This window comes from Tamandua tetradactyla, chromosome 11 (assembly GCF_023851605.1).
Source record: "Tamandua tetradactyla isolate mTamTet1 chromosome 11, mTamTet1.pri, whole genome shotgun sequence".
Taxonomy (NCBI): Eukaryota; Metazoa; Chordata; class Mammalia; order Pilosa; family Myrmecophagidae; genus Tamandua; species Tamandua tetradactyla.
Genome location: NC_135337.1, coordinates 9,732,391 through 9,747,079, shown reverse-complemented (window position 1 = coordinate 9,747,079; position 14,689 = coordinate 9,732,391). Strand labels below are relative to the sequence as shown.

The following is a 14,689-nucleotide window of genomic DNA, read 5'->3' as shown; positions in this document are numbered from 1 at the left end:
TACAATTGGAGGTGGTTTTATGGACCTTAAACCTAAAGCAAGAGCACTGAAGAAGGAAATAAATAAATGGGAGCTCCTCAAAATTAAACACTTTTGTGCATCAAAGAACTTCATCAAGAAATAGAAAGACAGCCGGGGACTTCCTGGAAGATGGCGGCTTAGTAAGACGCGCGGATCTTAGTTTCTTCTCCAGGACACCTACTAGGGGAGTAGAAACGATACAGAAAGCGCCCAAAGTCACAACAGAGATAAAAAAGACAGCGTACCCCATCCTGGAATGGCTGGCTGGCTGAGAGAAGCAGCTCGGGTGAGATCGCCGAGGCGCGCGGGCCTTACCGGGCGGGGTGGCAAGCGGCCGGAGTTACTCCCTTCCCCCTTTCCGGGCCGGCTGGGAGAATTGGAGAGGCGGTCCCCTGAAACAAAGACGGCTGGCGCCCACACCACGCGCAGCCCCCGGACCAACTGAGAGAATTGGATCGGAAACCCCCAGGCCGCGGAGAACGGTGACGGGTGGGGGAGGCCCCTTCCAAACCCGTGACTCCCGGGGAACGTGCACTCTCTCGGGCGGGCCGCTGCCGCTGGCGCCCTCCCGCCACGCTTGTTGCCCAGGGCCGACTAGGAAATTCGGACGGGCTCTTTCCCTGGCTGCGGCGACCAGCAACCCTCCCTGCGTTCGGACCCCGGGCCGGCTCAAGCCGTTTCGGCTAGAGAACCCCCAGGACGGCGAGAGTTTTCCAAAGTTTAAGGTCCCACAGCACCTTTTACTGGTGGGACCCGCAGACAAACGTGTGCCACGAGCGCCATCTACTGGGCAGGATAAGAAAAACAGAACCCAGAGATTTCACAGAAAAATATTACAACCTTGCTGGGTCCAACACCAAGAGAAATCTGAATAAATGCCCAGACGCCAGCAGCAGAAGATAACTGTCCACGCTCAAAAGATTGAGAATATGGCCCAGTCAAAGGAACAAACCAATAGCTCAAATGAGACACAAGAGCTGAGACAACTAATCCTGAATATACGAACAGAAATGGAAAACCTCTTCAAAAATGAAATCGATAAATTGAGGGAGGACATGAAGAGGACATGGGCTGAACATAAAGAAGAAATAGAAAAACTGAAAAAACAAATCGCAGAACTTATGGAAGTGAAGGATAAAGTAGCAAACATAGAAAAAATAATGGATAGCTACAATGATAGATTTAAAGAGACAGAAGATAGAATTAGTGATTTGGAGGATGGAACATCTGAATCCCAAAAAGAAACAGAAACTATCGGGAAAAGAATGGAGAAATTTGAACAGGGTATCAGGGAACTCAAGGACAATATGAACCGCACAAATATACGTGTTGTGGGTGTCCCAGAAGGAGAAGAGAAGGGAAAAGGAGGAGAAAAACTAATGGAAGAAATTTTCACTGAAAATTTCCCAACTCTTATGAAAGACCTAAAATTACAGATCCAAGAAGTGCAGCGCACCCCAAAGAGATTAGACCCAAATAGGCGTTCTCCAAGACACTTACTAGTTAGAATGTCAGAGGTCAAAGAGAAAGAGAAGATCTTGAAAGCAGCAAGAGAAAAACAATCCATTACATACAAGGGAAACCCAATAAGACTTTGTGTAGATTTCTCAGCAGAAACCATGGAAGCTAGAAGACAGTGGGATGATATATTTAAAATACTAAAAGAGAAAAACTGCCAACCAAGACTCCTATATCCAGCAAAATTATCCTTCAAAAATGAGGGAGAAATTAAAACATTCTCAGACAAAAAGTCACTGAAAGAATTCGTGACCAAGAGACCAGCTCTGCAAGAAATACTAAAGGGAGCACTAGAGTCAGATACAAAAAGACAGAAGGGAGAGATATGGAAAAGAGTGTAGAAAGAAGGAAAATCAGATATGATATATATAATACAAAAGGCAAAATGTTAGAGGAAAATATTATCCAAACAGTAATAACACTAAATGTCAATGGACTGAATTCCCCAATCAAAAGACATAGATTGGCAGAATGGATTAAAAAACAGGATCCTTCTATATGCTGTCTACAGGAAACACATCTTAGACCCAAAGATAAACATAGGTTGAAAGTGAAAGGTTGGGAAAAGATATTTCATGCAAATAACAACCAGAAAAGAGCAGGAGTGGCTATACTAATATCCAACAAATTAGACTTCAAATGTAAAACAGTTAAAAGAGACAAAGAAGGACACTATATACTAATAAAAGGAACAATTAAACAAGAAGACATAACAATCATAAATATTTACGCACCGAATCAGAATGCCCCAAAATACGTGAGGAATATACTGCAAACACTGAAAAGGGAAATAGACTCATATACCATAATAGTTGGAGACTTCAACTCACCACTCTCATCAAGGGACAGAACATCTAGACAGAGGATCAACAAAGAAATAGAGAATCTGAATATTACTATAAATGAACTAGACTTAATAGACATTTATAGGACATTACATCCCACAACAGCAGGATACACCTTTTTCTCAAGTGCTAATGGATCATTCTCAAAGATAGACCATATGCTGGGTCACAAAGCAAGTCTTAACAAATTTAAAAAGATTGAAATCTTACACAACACTTTCTCGGACCATAAAGGAATGATGTTGGAAATCAATAATAGGCAGAGTGCCAGAAAATTCACAAATACGTGGAGGCTCAACAACACACTCCTAAACAACGACTGGGTCAAAGAAGAAATTGCAAGAGAAATTAGCAAATACCTCGAGGCAAATGAAAATGAAAACACAACATATCAAAACTTATGGGACGCAGCAAAGGCAGTGCTAAGAGGGAAATTTATTGCTCTAAATGCCTATATCAGAAAAGAAGAAAAGGCAAAAATTCAGGAATTAACTATCCATTTGGAAGAACTGGAGAAAGAACAGCAAGCTAACCCCAAAGCAAGCAAAAGGAAAGGAATAACAAAGATTAGAGCACAAATAAATGAAATTGAAAACATGAAAACAATAGAGAAAATCAATAAGGCCAGAAGTTGGTTCTATGAGAAAATCAATAAGATTGATGGGCCCTTAGCAAGATTGACAAAAAGAAGAAGAGAGAGGATGCAAATAAATAAGGTCAGAAATGGAAGAGGAGACATAACTACTGACCTCACAGAAATAAAGGAGGTAATAACAGGATACTATGAACAACTTTACGCTAATAAATACAACAATTTAGAGGAAATGGACGGGTTCCTGGAAAGACATGAACAACCAACTTTGACTCAAGAAGACATAGATGACCTCAACAAACCAATCACAAGTAAAGAAATTGAATTATTCATTCAAAAGCTTCCTAAAAAGAAAAGTCCAGGACCAGATGGCTTCACATGTGAATTCTACCAAACGTTCCAGAAAGAATTAGTACCAATTCTCTTCAAACTCTTCAAAAAAATCGAAGTGGAGGGAAAACTACCTAATTCATTCTATGAAGCCAACATCACCCTCATACCAAAACCAGGCAAAGGTATTACAAAAAAAGAAAACTACAGACCAATCTCTCTAATGAATACAGATGCAAAAATCCTCAATAAAATTCTAGCAAATCGTATCCAACAGCACATTAAAAGAATTATACATCATGACCAAGTAGGATTCATCCCAGGTATGCAAGGATGGTTCAACATAAGAAAATCAATTAATGTAATACACCATATCAACAAATCAAAGCAGAAAAATCACATGATCATCTCAATTGATGCAGAGAAGGCATTCGACAAGATTCAACATCCTTTCCTGTTGAAAACACTTCAAAAGATAGGAATACAAGGGAACTTCCTTAAAATGATAGAGGGAATATATGAAAAACCCACAGCTAATATCATCCTCAATGGGGAAAAATTGAAAACTTTCCCCCTAAGATCAGGAACAAGACAAGGATGTCCACTATCACCACTATTATTCAACATTGTGTTGGAGGTTCTAGCCAGAGCAATTAGACAAGAAAAAGAAATACAAGGCATCAAAATTGGAAAGGAAGAAGTAAAACTATCACTGTTTGCAGACGATATGATACTATACGTCGAACACCCGGAAAAATCCACAACAAAACTACTAGAGCTAATAAATGAGTACAGCAAAGTAGCAGGTTACAAGATCAACATTCAAAAATCTGTAGCATTTCTATACACTAGTAATGAACAAGCTGAGGGGGAAATCAAGAAACGAATCCCATTCACAATTGCAACTAAAAGAATAAAATACCTAGGAATAAATTTAACTAAAGAGACAAAAAACCTATATAAAGAAAACTACAAAAAACTGCTAAAAGAAATCACAGAAGACCTAAATAGATGGAAGGGCATACCGTGTTCATGGATTGGAAGACTAAATATAGTTAAGATGTCAATCCTACCTAAATTGATTTACAGATTCAATGCAATACCAATCAAAATCCCAACAACTTATTTTTCAGAAATAGAAAAACCAATAAGCAAATTTATCTGGAAGGGCAGGGTGCCCCGAATTGCTAAAAACATCTTGAGGAAAAAAAACGAAGCTGGAGGTCTCGCGCTGCCTGACTTTAAGGCATATTATGAAGCCACAGTGGTCAAAACAGCATGGTATTGGCATAAAGATAGATATATCGACCAATGGAATCGAATAGAGTGCTCAGATATAGACCCTCTCATCTATGGACATTTGATCTTTGATAAGGCAGTCAAGCCAACTCACCTGGGACAGAGCAGTCTCTTCAATAAATGGTGCCTAGAGAACTGGATATCCATATGCAAAAGAATGAAAGAAGACCCATCTCTCACACCCTATACAAAAGTTAACTCAAAATGGATCAAAGATCTAAACATTAGGTCTAAGACCATAAAACAGTTAGAGGAAAATGTAGGGAGATATCTTATGGATCTTACAACTGGAGGTGGTTTTATGGACCTTAAACCTAAAGCAAGAGCACTGAAGAAGGAAATAAATAAATGGGAACTCCTCAAAATTAAACACTTTTGTGCATCAAAGAACTTCATCAAGAAAGTAGAAAGACAGCCTTCACAATGGGAGACAATATTTGGAAATGATATATCAGATAAAGGTCTAGTATCCAGAATTTATAAAGAGATTGTTCATCTCAACAACAAAAAGACAGCCAACCCAATTACAAAATGGGAAAAAGACTTGAACAGACACCTCTCAGAAGAGGAAATACGGATGGCCAAGAGGCACATGAAGAGATGCTCAATGTCCCTGGCCATTAGAGAAATGCAAATCAAAACCACAATGAGATATCATCTCACACCCACCAGAATGGCCATTATCAACAAAACAGAAAATGACAAGTGCTGGAGAGGATGCGGAGAAAGAGGCACACTTATCCACTGTTGGTGGGAATGTCAAAGGGTGCAACCACTGTGGAAGGCAGTTTGGCGGTTCCTCAAAAAGCTGAATATAGAATTGCCATACGACCCAGCAATACCATTGCTAGGTATCTACTCAAAGGACTTAAGGGCAAAGACACAAACGGACATTTGCACACCAATGTTTATAGCAGCATTATTTACAATTGCAAAGAGATGGAAACAGCCAAAATCTCCATCAACAGAAGAGTGGCTAAACAAACTGTGGTATATACATACGATGGAATATTATGCAGCTTTAAGACAAGATAAACTTATGAACCATGTAATAACATGGATGGACCTAGAGAATATTATGATGAGTGAATCCAGCCAAAAACTAAAGGACAAATACTGTATGGTCCCACTGATGTGAACGGACATTCGAGAATAAACTTGAAATATGTCATTGGTAACAGAGTTCAGCAGGAGTTAGAAACAGGGTAAGACAATGGGTAATTGAAGCTGAAGGGATACAGACTGTGCAACAGGACTAGATACAAAAACTCAAAAATGGACAGCACAATAATACCTAATTGTAAAGTAATCATGTTAAAACACTGAATGAAGCTGCATCTGAGCTATAGGTTTTTGTTTTGTTTTGTGTTGTTTTGTTTTGATTTTACTATTATTACTTTTATTTTTTTCTCTATATTAACATTCTATATCTTTTTCGGTTATGTTGCTAGTTCTTCTAAACCAATGCAAATGTACTAAGAAATGATGATCATGCAGCTATGTGATGATGTTAAGAATTAATGATTGCATGTGTAGAATGGTATGATCTCTAAATGTTGGGTTAATTTCTTTTTTTCTGTTAATTAAAAAAAAAAAGAGAGAAGGGATAATTGGAGATGAAGGGATACAGACTGTACAACGGGACTGGATATAAAAACTCAGAAATGGACAGCACAATACTACCCAATTGTAATGCAATTATGTTAAAACACTGAATGAAGCTGCATGTGAGGTATAGGTTTTTTGTTTTTTTTTTTTTGTCTTTTTTTTCTTTCTATTATTGTTTTAATTCTTATTCTGTTGTCTTTTTATTTCTTTTTCTAAATCGATGCAAATGTACTAAGAAATGATGAATATGCAACTATGTGATGTTATTAAGAATTACTGATTGTACATGTACATTGAAATGATTTCTAATTGTTTTGTTAATTCTTTTTTTAATTAATAAAAAAAAAAAAAAAAAAGAAATAGAAAGACAGCCTACACAATGGGAGACAATATTTGGAAATGACATATCAGATAAAGGTCTAGTATCCAGAATTTATAAAGAGATTGTTCAACTCAACAACAAAAAGACAGCCAACCCAATTACAAAATGGGAAAAAGACTTGAACAGACACCTCTCAGAAGAGGAAATACAAATGGCCAAAAGGCACATGAAGAGATGCTCAATGTCCCTGGCCGTTAGAGAAATGCAAATCAAAACCACAATGAGATATCATCTCACACCCACCAGAATGGCCATTATCAGCAAAACAGAAAATGACAAGTGCTGGAGAGGATGCGGAGAAAGAGGCACACTTATCCACTGTTGGTGGGAATGTCAAATGGTGCAACCACTGTGGAAGGCAGATTGGCGGTTCCTCAAAAAGCTGAATATAGAATTGCCATACGACCCAGCAATACCATTGCTGGGTATCTACTCAAAGGACTTAAGGGCAAAGACCCAAACGGACATTTGCACACCAATGTTTATAGCAGCGTTATTTACAATTGCAAAGAGATGGAAACAGCCAAAATGTCCATCAACAGAAGAGTGGCTAAACAAACTGTGGTATATACATATGACAGAATATTATGCAGCTTTAAGACAGGATAAACTTATGAAGCATGTAATAACATGGATGGACCTAGAGAACATTATGCTGAGTGAGTCTAGCCAAAAACTAAAGGACAAATACTGTATGGTCCCACTGATGTGAACCGACATTCGAGAATAAACTTGGAATATGTCATTGGTAACAGAGACCATCAGGAGTTAGAAACAGGGTAAGATAATGGGTAATTGGAGCTGAAGGGATACAGACTGTGCAACAGGGCTAGATACAAAAACTCAAAAATGGACAGCACAATAATACCTAATTGTAAAGTAATCATGTTAAAACACTGAATGAAGCTGCATCTGAGCTATGGGTTTTTTTTTTTTTTTTTACTATTATTACTACTTTTATTTTTTTTCACTATATTAACATTCTATATCTTTTTCTGTTGTGTTGCTACTTCTTCTAAACCGATGCAAATGTACTAAGAAACGATGATCATGCATCTATGTGATGATGTTAAGAATTACTGATTGCATATGTAGAATGGTATGATTTCTAAATGTTGGGTTAATTTCTTTTTTTCCGTTAATTAATAAAAAAAAAAGAAAGAAATAAGCTATGGTTGAAATTCTCATTGCCTTGTAAGTATCTATCTTTTTCTTCTAACTACTTTTTCCTACTTTTTCTCTTTGTTTTTAGTGTTCTTCAGTTTTAATACAAAAGATGGGTTTCCTTTCCTTTTCCTGCTTGGAATTCACTGGGCTTCGGAATGGGACTCATTCATTAAAGCTGCAGATTGGTGTATTCATCAGTACTGGAAATTTTTCAGTCATTATCTCCTTAAATACCTACCTTTATCCTATTCTCTCTGCCACCCTTTAAATTCCACCATATGCATGTTGCATATCCTACACGTCTTCTAACTCTCTTCCATCTCTTAGGCTTTCCATTGTATTTTAGGCCCTTCTTCAGATCAATGTCTAGACCAACAATTCTCTCTTCACCTGTGACTAATTTATCACAACCATTGAGTTATTCATTTCAATGCGTATGTTTTTTTCTTTTCTAAAAGTTGTACTTGTTTCTTTTTCACATCTTTCTAGGTCATTCTGATCATCTATTTTTCCCTCTTTATACTTACAATACTCTCTTTTATTCAATAAACAAATTAGGTATATTTATTTATATTCTTTATTGAATAAGTCCAGTTAGTTGCAGCCTTTGAGGATCTGATTGAAGAATTTGTTGTTTATGCTGAATCTCAATCATTTTGGCTGTGAAGCCCATATTTCCCAGAATTTTGTCTATGGGAATGATCTAAAGGCCAGAGTTTAAAGTATATATTCTTTCAGGAAGGATTTGTGTTTTATTTTTTAAAGCTCTGGGAATACCATTAATCCAGGATACTTTAAATTTTCAAATGGGGTTTTGGGAAAATTTAGGTTTAAGATTAGGATTTCTCCAGCAATCCTTTCTTTCTTTTTTCTTCTATGACATCGAGAGTCAAGGATAACAGGCATGTATCTTTACCAAGTCTCTCTGTAGTGTGTGTGTTTTTCTGGTTCACCTACTGAGCTATAGCCAGCTTTGTGGGTCTAATGTGCTATATCTCTTATCCCTCATTTATATGACTTATGTTCCCACTCAGCCATGCATTTATGCATTTTTTGAGGGCTGAGGAAATACGCACACATACACACATTTCAGAAATTGGGGGCATACTGTTCCTAGGGGAGTTTCGTGGAACATCTAGTCCGTATTTAATGGAAAAATAAGCTCAATTATATTTATTGGCAAAGGAAGATGTCACTGTAAGGAGTAAGTGTTTAAAAGCAAATTGCATAACAGTGTTTTCTCTGGATACTGGGTTCCTGGAATGTGCTTGTCCACATTGTTTTAAATTTTTGCAATTGGAATTTGTTATTTTAACAAAAATGGTTGTCTCAATTCTACTCATCCTGTTATGCGGATATGCCAGACATTTGTGGCTTCTTTATTCCTCTGTTACATGCTTAATTGTGCTTCTAGAGGCTCCATCCTAGGGGAGTATAAGGGTAAGGAATAAGAGTCTAGTGTATCAGTATAAGAGTCTCCCCAGATTTACTTGGCCCCACTTACCTCTCTTCCCTTAACCACATGCTCGGTGGATAGTTCCAGCCACCACCACCATTGCCTCATCTCCTAACCTTCTTCAGAGTGAGGGCTCCAGAAGATCCTGAAGATCCAGCAGATCCATGACTGTGCCTGCCATGACGGGAGCCACAGAAGTTCTGTTGCCCAGGTCTGATTCAACAGGACCCATAACATGCAGGCTTCTCTTACTCCAGTCTTAGATAAAGAGTATATTACTATCTCTTGCTGTGTAGCAAATTACTCTAAAACTGTGTGGCTTAAATCAACAAATATTTATTATCTCACCACTTCTGATGGTCACAAATCTGGAAGTATAAAAAATACGAATAAGAAATAAACAAATAATGGGAGGAACAAAGGTTAACATAAATTGAGTAGATGGAAATACCAGTGGTCAATAATAGGGAGGGTTAAGGGGTATGGCATGCGTGAGTTTTTTGTTTTTTCTTTTTTCTTTGTTTTGCTGGAGAGATGCAAATGTTCAAAAAAATGATCATGGTGATGAATACATAACTATGTGATGATATTGCAAGCCATTGCTTATAACTATGTCAAGAATGTTTCTATGTCAAGAATGTGTATATGTTTGTTTGTTGTTTACAATAAAAATATAAAATTAAAAAAAAAGAACCTGCAAATAGCTTAACTGGTTCTGGCCCAAGGTTTCCCATGAGGAAACCAGGAGCTGCAGCAATCTGAAGGCTTGACTGGATCTCAAAACTCCACTTTTAAGGTGGTTCACGCACATGGCTGTTCGCAGGTGGCTTTGGATCCTCCCCGTGATGGGAGAATCTCAGTGGGCAATGTGAGTATTCCCGCAGCATTGAAGCTGGCTTCTCCCAGAGCAAGTAATCTGAGAGAGAGCATGGAGGAAGGCATAGTGCCTTTTATGACCTAATCTCCAAGGTCACACACTGTCACTTTCACTTTATTCTGTTTGTCAGAAGCAAGTCACTAAGACCAGCCCACAGACAAATGAAGAGGAACTAGTTTTCCATCTATTGAAGAGATGGTGATCGAATAATTTGTGGAAATATTTTAAAACCATCACAAAGGGCCATAGAATAGTCATAAGATCTCTAGGTTCCTCCAGATCTTTTCAGAGGGTCCAGCTAAAACAACCTCATTAAGCAGTAGAGTTAACAAACCATGGGGTAAATATTGACCAGGAAAGAGGAAAAAACAATAGATAACTTCAAACCATCTCCTCCCCAACACAGACTGTTTCAAGGTAAGTTTCTCATGGCCCATTTGGAAAAAGTCGGCAGTTTTGAATAACTGGATGAGTTTTCTTGTGATACTGTGCCCAGCTCAGGAAAGTTTTTTCTTCTTTCCTGCTTCACTTTCCTTTTTCCTTTATTTTTGCTGCACTTGAACTGAACCATCCAGTAAAGTCATAGTATAGAAGCTTTGTCTCAAGTTTGGTGTTCTATAAATATGGGTTAAGACCAGGAGTTTATCTTGGAAATCACTGGTATTAGCATAAACAGCTCTTTGGACGGCTTAGTCTCTTCACAGTAAATTGACTTCAGAGTAAATGTTTGGACTTCCAGATTTCCTCCCTGCACTCTTGTCCAACCTAACTTCTGCCACTGGGTTATTCTAGTGTGGTTCCTACATTGTCCACAACTGATTGTAACTGACTTTTGGGATGACACATTAGTACCCACAACTAAATACCATGATTCTGGTTCTTTGTCTCTAGTTGCAAATTCCCCATGTTCTGTTTGTTCCAACCTCAGATCTTTGCTGAATTACAAGTTCTCTCAGCTCTTTAACGTTCCCTCAGCAGGAAACATGGGAACTGCTCAGTTCTCCTGCACAACATCGCTAGGTCAGGAAGAACAGAAGCACTTTTTCAGTATCAACTAATCCCTCTATATTAACTCAAGTGCCATGTTGAGGGGAACATACAGCTTTTCCTAGAAGGCTGGTGATATTAACCCCTACGTTTTGGGGTTCCTTCATACCTATCTGGATGTTTCTATAGTGTCCATGCCATGACTTGACCCAAGGGCCAAAACAAGGACATTGGATTTTGATGCTATAGTCCCTCCTCCATTTCTTCCACACCCTCTGTTTCAGTTTGCTAAAACTGCCAGAATGCAGAATACCAGAAATGGATTGGCTTTTACAAAGGGGATTTATTAAGTTACAAGTTACAACCCTAAGGTCTTGGAAACATCCATATTAAGGCATCAACAAGACGCTACCTTCACTGAAGAAAGACCGACTGCATCCAGTTTCCTTTGTCACATGGGAAAGCAACATGTGACACATCAGCTGGCTCTTATCTCCTGGGTTGGTTTCAAAAATGGCTCTCTCAGCTCCTGTGGGTCCTTCTGGCTTCTTCCAGGCATTTTCTTTCTCCAAGCATTTGTCCTTTCTCCAAAATGTCTCCCTCTTAAAGGACTCCAATAAGCACATTCAGACCCACCTTGAATGGGCAGGGTCACACCTCCATGGAAACAATGTAATCAGAGTTCCCACCAAATAACAGGTCTGTCCTCACAAGATTGAATTTAAAAGCCATGGCTTTTCTGGGGGTACATAACAGTTTCAAATGAGCACACCCCCTCAGATGAGGAGGGGTGAGCTGTTTCTTATTCCCAGATGACTTTCATCATACCTTAGTCTGAATCATCTCCACCTTAATTATTTATAGAAAAACTCTGTGATCATTTTATGGAGAAGTCAATGAATTTAGAATTTCCTCTTCTTTTTCTTCATAAACTTTACTCTCAAGATTCTTTTTTGCGGATGGACTCAAAAACAAGAAGTTGGCTTTGAGATTTAGGCTGAACAACAACCTCTCTATTCTAGATAGTTCTGCCCTTTCTGGAGCCCTAAAATCTATTGCTTTTTGGGTGGGGAGCCCCACAAAAACAAAATATATAAGATATGAGATATATTTCAAATATATATCACCTATCCCCTTTATGCACGAAAAGCATATTCTCAAAAAATACTACCACTGTCTGATTTAGTTTCCTAGCTGCTAAAACAAATACCATACAATGGGTTGGATTAATAATTGGAATTTATTCATTCCTGGCTTCAGAGGCTAGATGGCTAGCTTCCTCCCAGGGTTGGGATCTTCTGGTTGGCCAGCAATCTTTGGGGTACCTTGGCTTTTCAGTCTCATGACAATGCTCATGGTAGTGACTTCCCATCTTTCTTCCTAGTTACATTGACTTCTAACTTCTGGCTGCTTCCCATGGCTCCTCTCTTGGTGACCTTCTTTAAAAAGCTTCAGTAACAGGATTAAGAGCCATCCCGCCCCGATTCAGTTGGGCCGCACCTTAACGGAAGTAGCCTCATCAAAATATTCTATTTACAATAAGTTCACATCCATAGGAGTAGATTAAGATCAAGAAAATGTTTTTCTGGGACACATAACTCCAAGCCACCACACTGCCATTGATACTTTATTGAGACCACCTCTGGCTTGCCTATTAAGAATGCTCCCTTCTCTTCCTCCAGATCCCACTCCCAAATATGCATTCTTTCCTCTTGATAGACAGCTCAGTTTAGACACATTGTCCTGGCTTTGAATTTACCTTTCTTGACCCAGGATAAGAAAAAAATCCCCCCAGTCCCATATCCTCACCTCACAGTTAGGAAAGAGAGATCAAACATAGGGATATATAAAGAAAAGATGTGTGTGAGCTCACTTTGTAAACTGTAAAACACTGTACAAATATCAAGTATCCCATGAAAGAAGCTTTCTCAAGCAGTCAAGAGTAGTGCGTCTAATCTTGCCCCTCTAGATGCTTGTCTTTGGAATGATAACACTTGTCCCTGGGGGGCCGGGAAGGATGAAATCAATGTAAGTACGGAGGCTCCTTTAAGTCATTGAAGACAAAGGATGGAGCAAGAGGGGCACACGTGGAAAGTCACTTTCATAAGCATCTCATCTATGTGGACAGTCTGGCTTCAGGCATCTGCTGGCAGGGCATTACTAGAGAGCTTAGGGGTGGCATCTAGACAGGTCCATGTCCAAGGTGGAGAAGGTGGCAGACCAGAACCCCCAAACCTTCAGGTAGGCCACTTCTGGGGTCACAGGCAGAGATTCATCCAGGCTGCTGTCCAAATTTACTCTGCTGGGGAAAAGGGGAGCTGATTTATGTCTCCAGCAGGTATGCCAGAGAAAATTCAAATTGATCAAAAATTAAATATTCATAGGACATTATTCATTAAGATTCATCTCACCGAGTGGATGAAATGAGGCAAGGGAAGAAATTAGCTTGCTTGAGAGTGTCAAAGTGATTATGTGATTAAATTGCAATTTATAATTTCTCCTTCAAAAAAAAGCATTACTTCTTGATTTGTGTTTTCTCCTTCTTGCTGTGCTCCCTTGTTGTCTGGGCCTGCGCCAAGGGCACTCAGGGTTAATTGGAGAGGGGAGGGCTCCAAACAGTGCCCGGTCTCCCTCCATTTGTCCTGCCCCCACCCCCATCCACCACTGCCTCCAAAAGAGGCCCTTGTACCCAGTCCTGGGGTTCTGCTCTGAATGCTGAGAAAAGGGCCTCCAGAAGTAAGTGACAACCTCCCCAGAGAAGACCAGACAAATTCCCACTGTGCTGATCGATTGCGTTGTTTCTCCTACCCTTATGAGAGTAAAAAATTATGAAGTACAATTCTGTAGGCAAGTCCCACCAGGCCATCGTCCTTACTCTTTACAGAGAGGGGAGAGACACTTCCAGGACTCTTGGTTCCACTCGTGAGCTTGAAATGGAAGTCTGCAAAGCCTCCTTGAGGAAAGCCGGGTCATACAGTGGACTCATGAAGCCCAGCTGACACGCCATCATTTCCTGAAGGTCAACAGGCCAATTCCTCAGCTACTGCAACAACAGCGCCCGGGGAAAGTAAATGGCAGAGTTCAGGAACACAGTACATTCAGGAGTGAGAAAGGAGATGTTCCCTCAGGTCCTTCACCAGCTGGTGAACCCCTCCACCACACTCCTCCTTCTGGGTAGCTCCCAAAATGAGGCTAAGCCTGAACCCAGGGAAGAACAAGGTCACCCTCAAAGCACCACCACGCAGAGGCCAGGCAGCTTCAGTTTTCCAGCTGTGCTCTCCTGAGCCTGGAGGATCCTGAGGCAGCAGGGCCCACCCGTGGAGAGGAGAAGGGAGGGGCCGAGCAACGAGCCGCAAGTGGAGCAGCTCCCCTTTTATCTGCTTTCTGTATTGCGCTTCTGCGTATGATTTCATTTCAAGAAAGGGTTTTGCTCTGCTAAAAATAATTTGAAAACCACTAAATTAGATGACCTCTCAAAAGCCCCTTTCCAATCCGGGACTCTGATTCTCTGACTTCAGTGGTATAGAAACAAAATGTACTGTGAGCTCGACAAAAAGCTCTATTTTTTCCTCTTACCCCTCACTCTTAAGAAGAAATGCAATCTGTC

The 14,689-nt window shown here is 39.6% G+C and overlaps 2 long non-coding RNA genes across 5 annotated transcripts in view; one reads left to right on the top strand and one right to left on the bottom strand.

Annotated features, from left to right (window-relative positions):
* LOC143649380 (uncharacterized) overlaps positions 1-10,246 on the bottom strand; it is a 27,931-nt gene extending 17,685 nt beyond the window's left edge. The window contains exons 1-3 of one of the 4 annotated variants that reach the window (XR_013158964.1): positions 10,028-10,231; positions 9,267-9,586; positions 8,895-9,186 (exon numbers count right to left, since the gene is read on the bottom strand). This is a non-coding gene — a long non-coding RNA (uncharacterized LOC143649380). Of the gene's footprint in view, positions 1-8,894; positions 9,187-9,266; positions 9,587-10,027 lie in introns of those variants that run through there. The other 3 variants (XR_013158963.1, XR_013158962.1, XR_013158961.1) reach the window with 3 other exon arrangements.
* On the top strand, positions 10,231-14,689 carry LOC143649855 (uncharacterized). The gene is made up of 2 exons (XR_013159214.1): positions 10,231-10,512; positions 13,967-14,689. It is a non-coding gene; the product is annotated as an uncharacterized LOC143649855 (long non-coding RNA).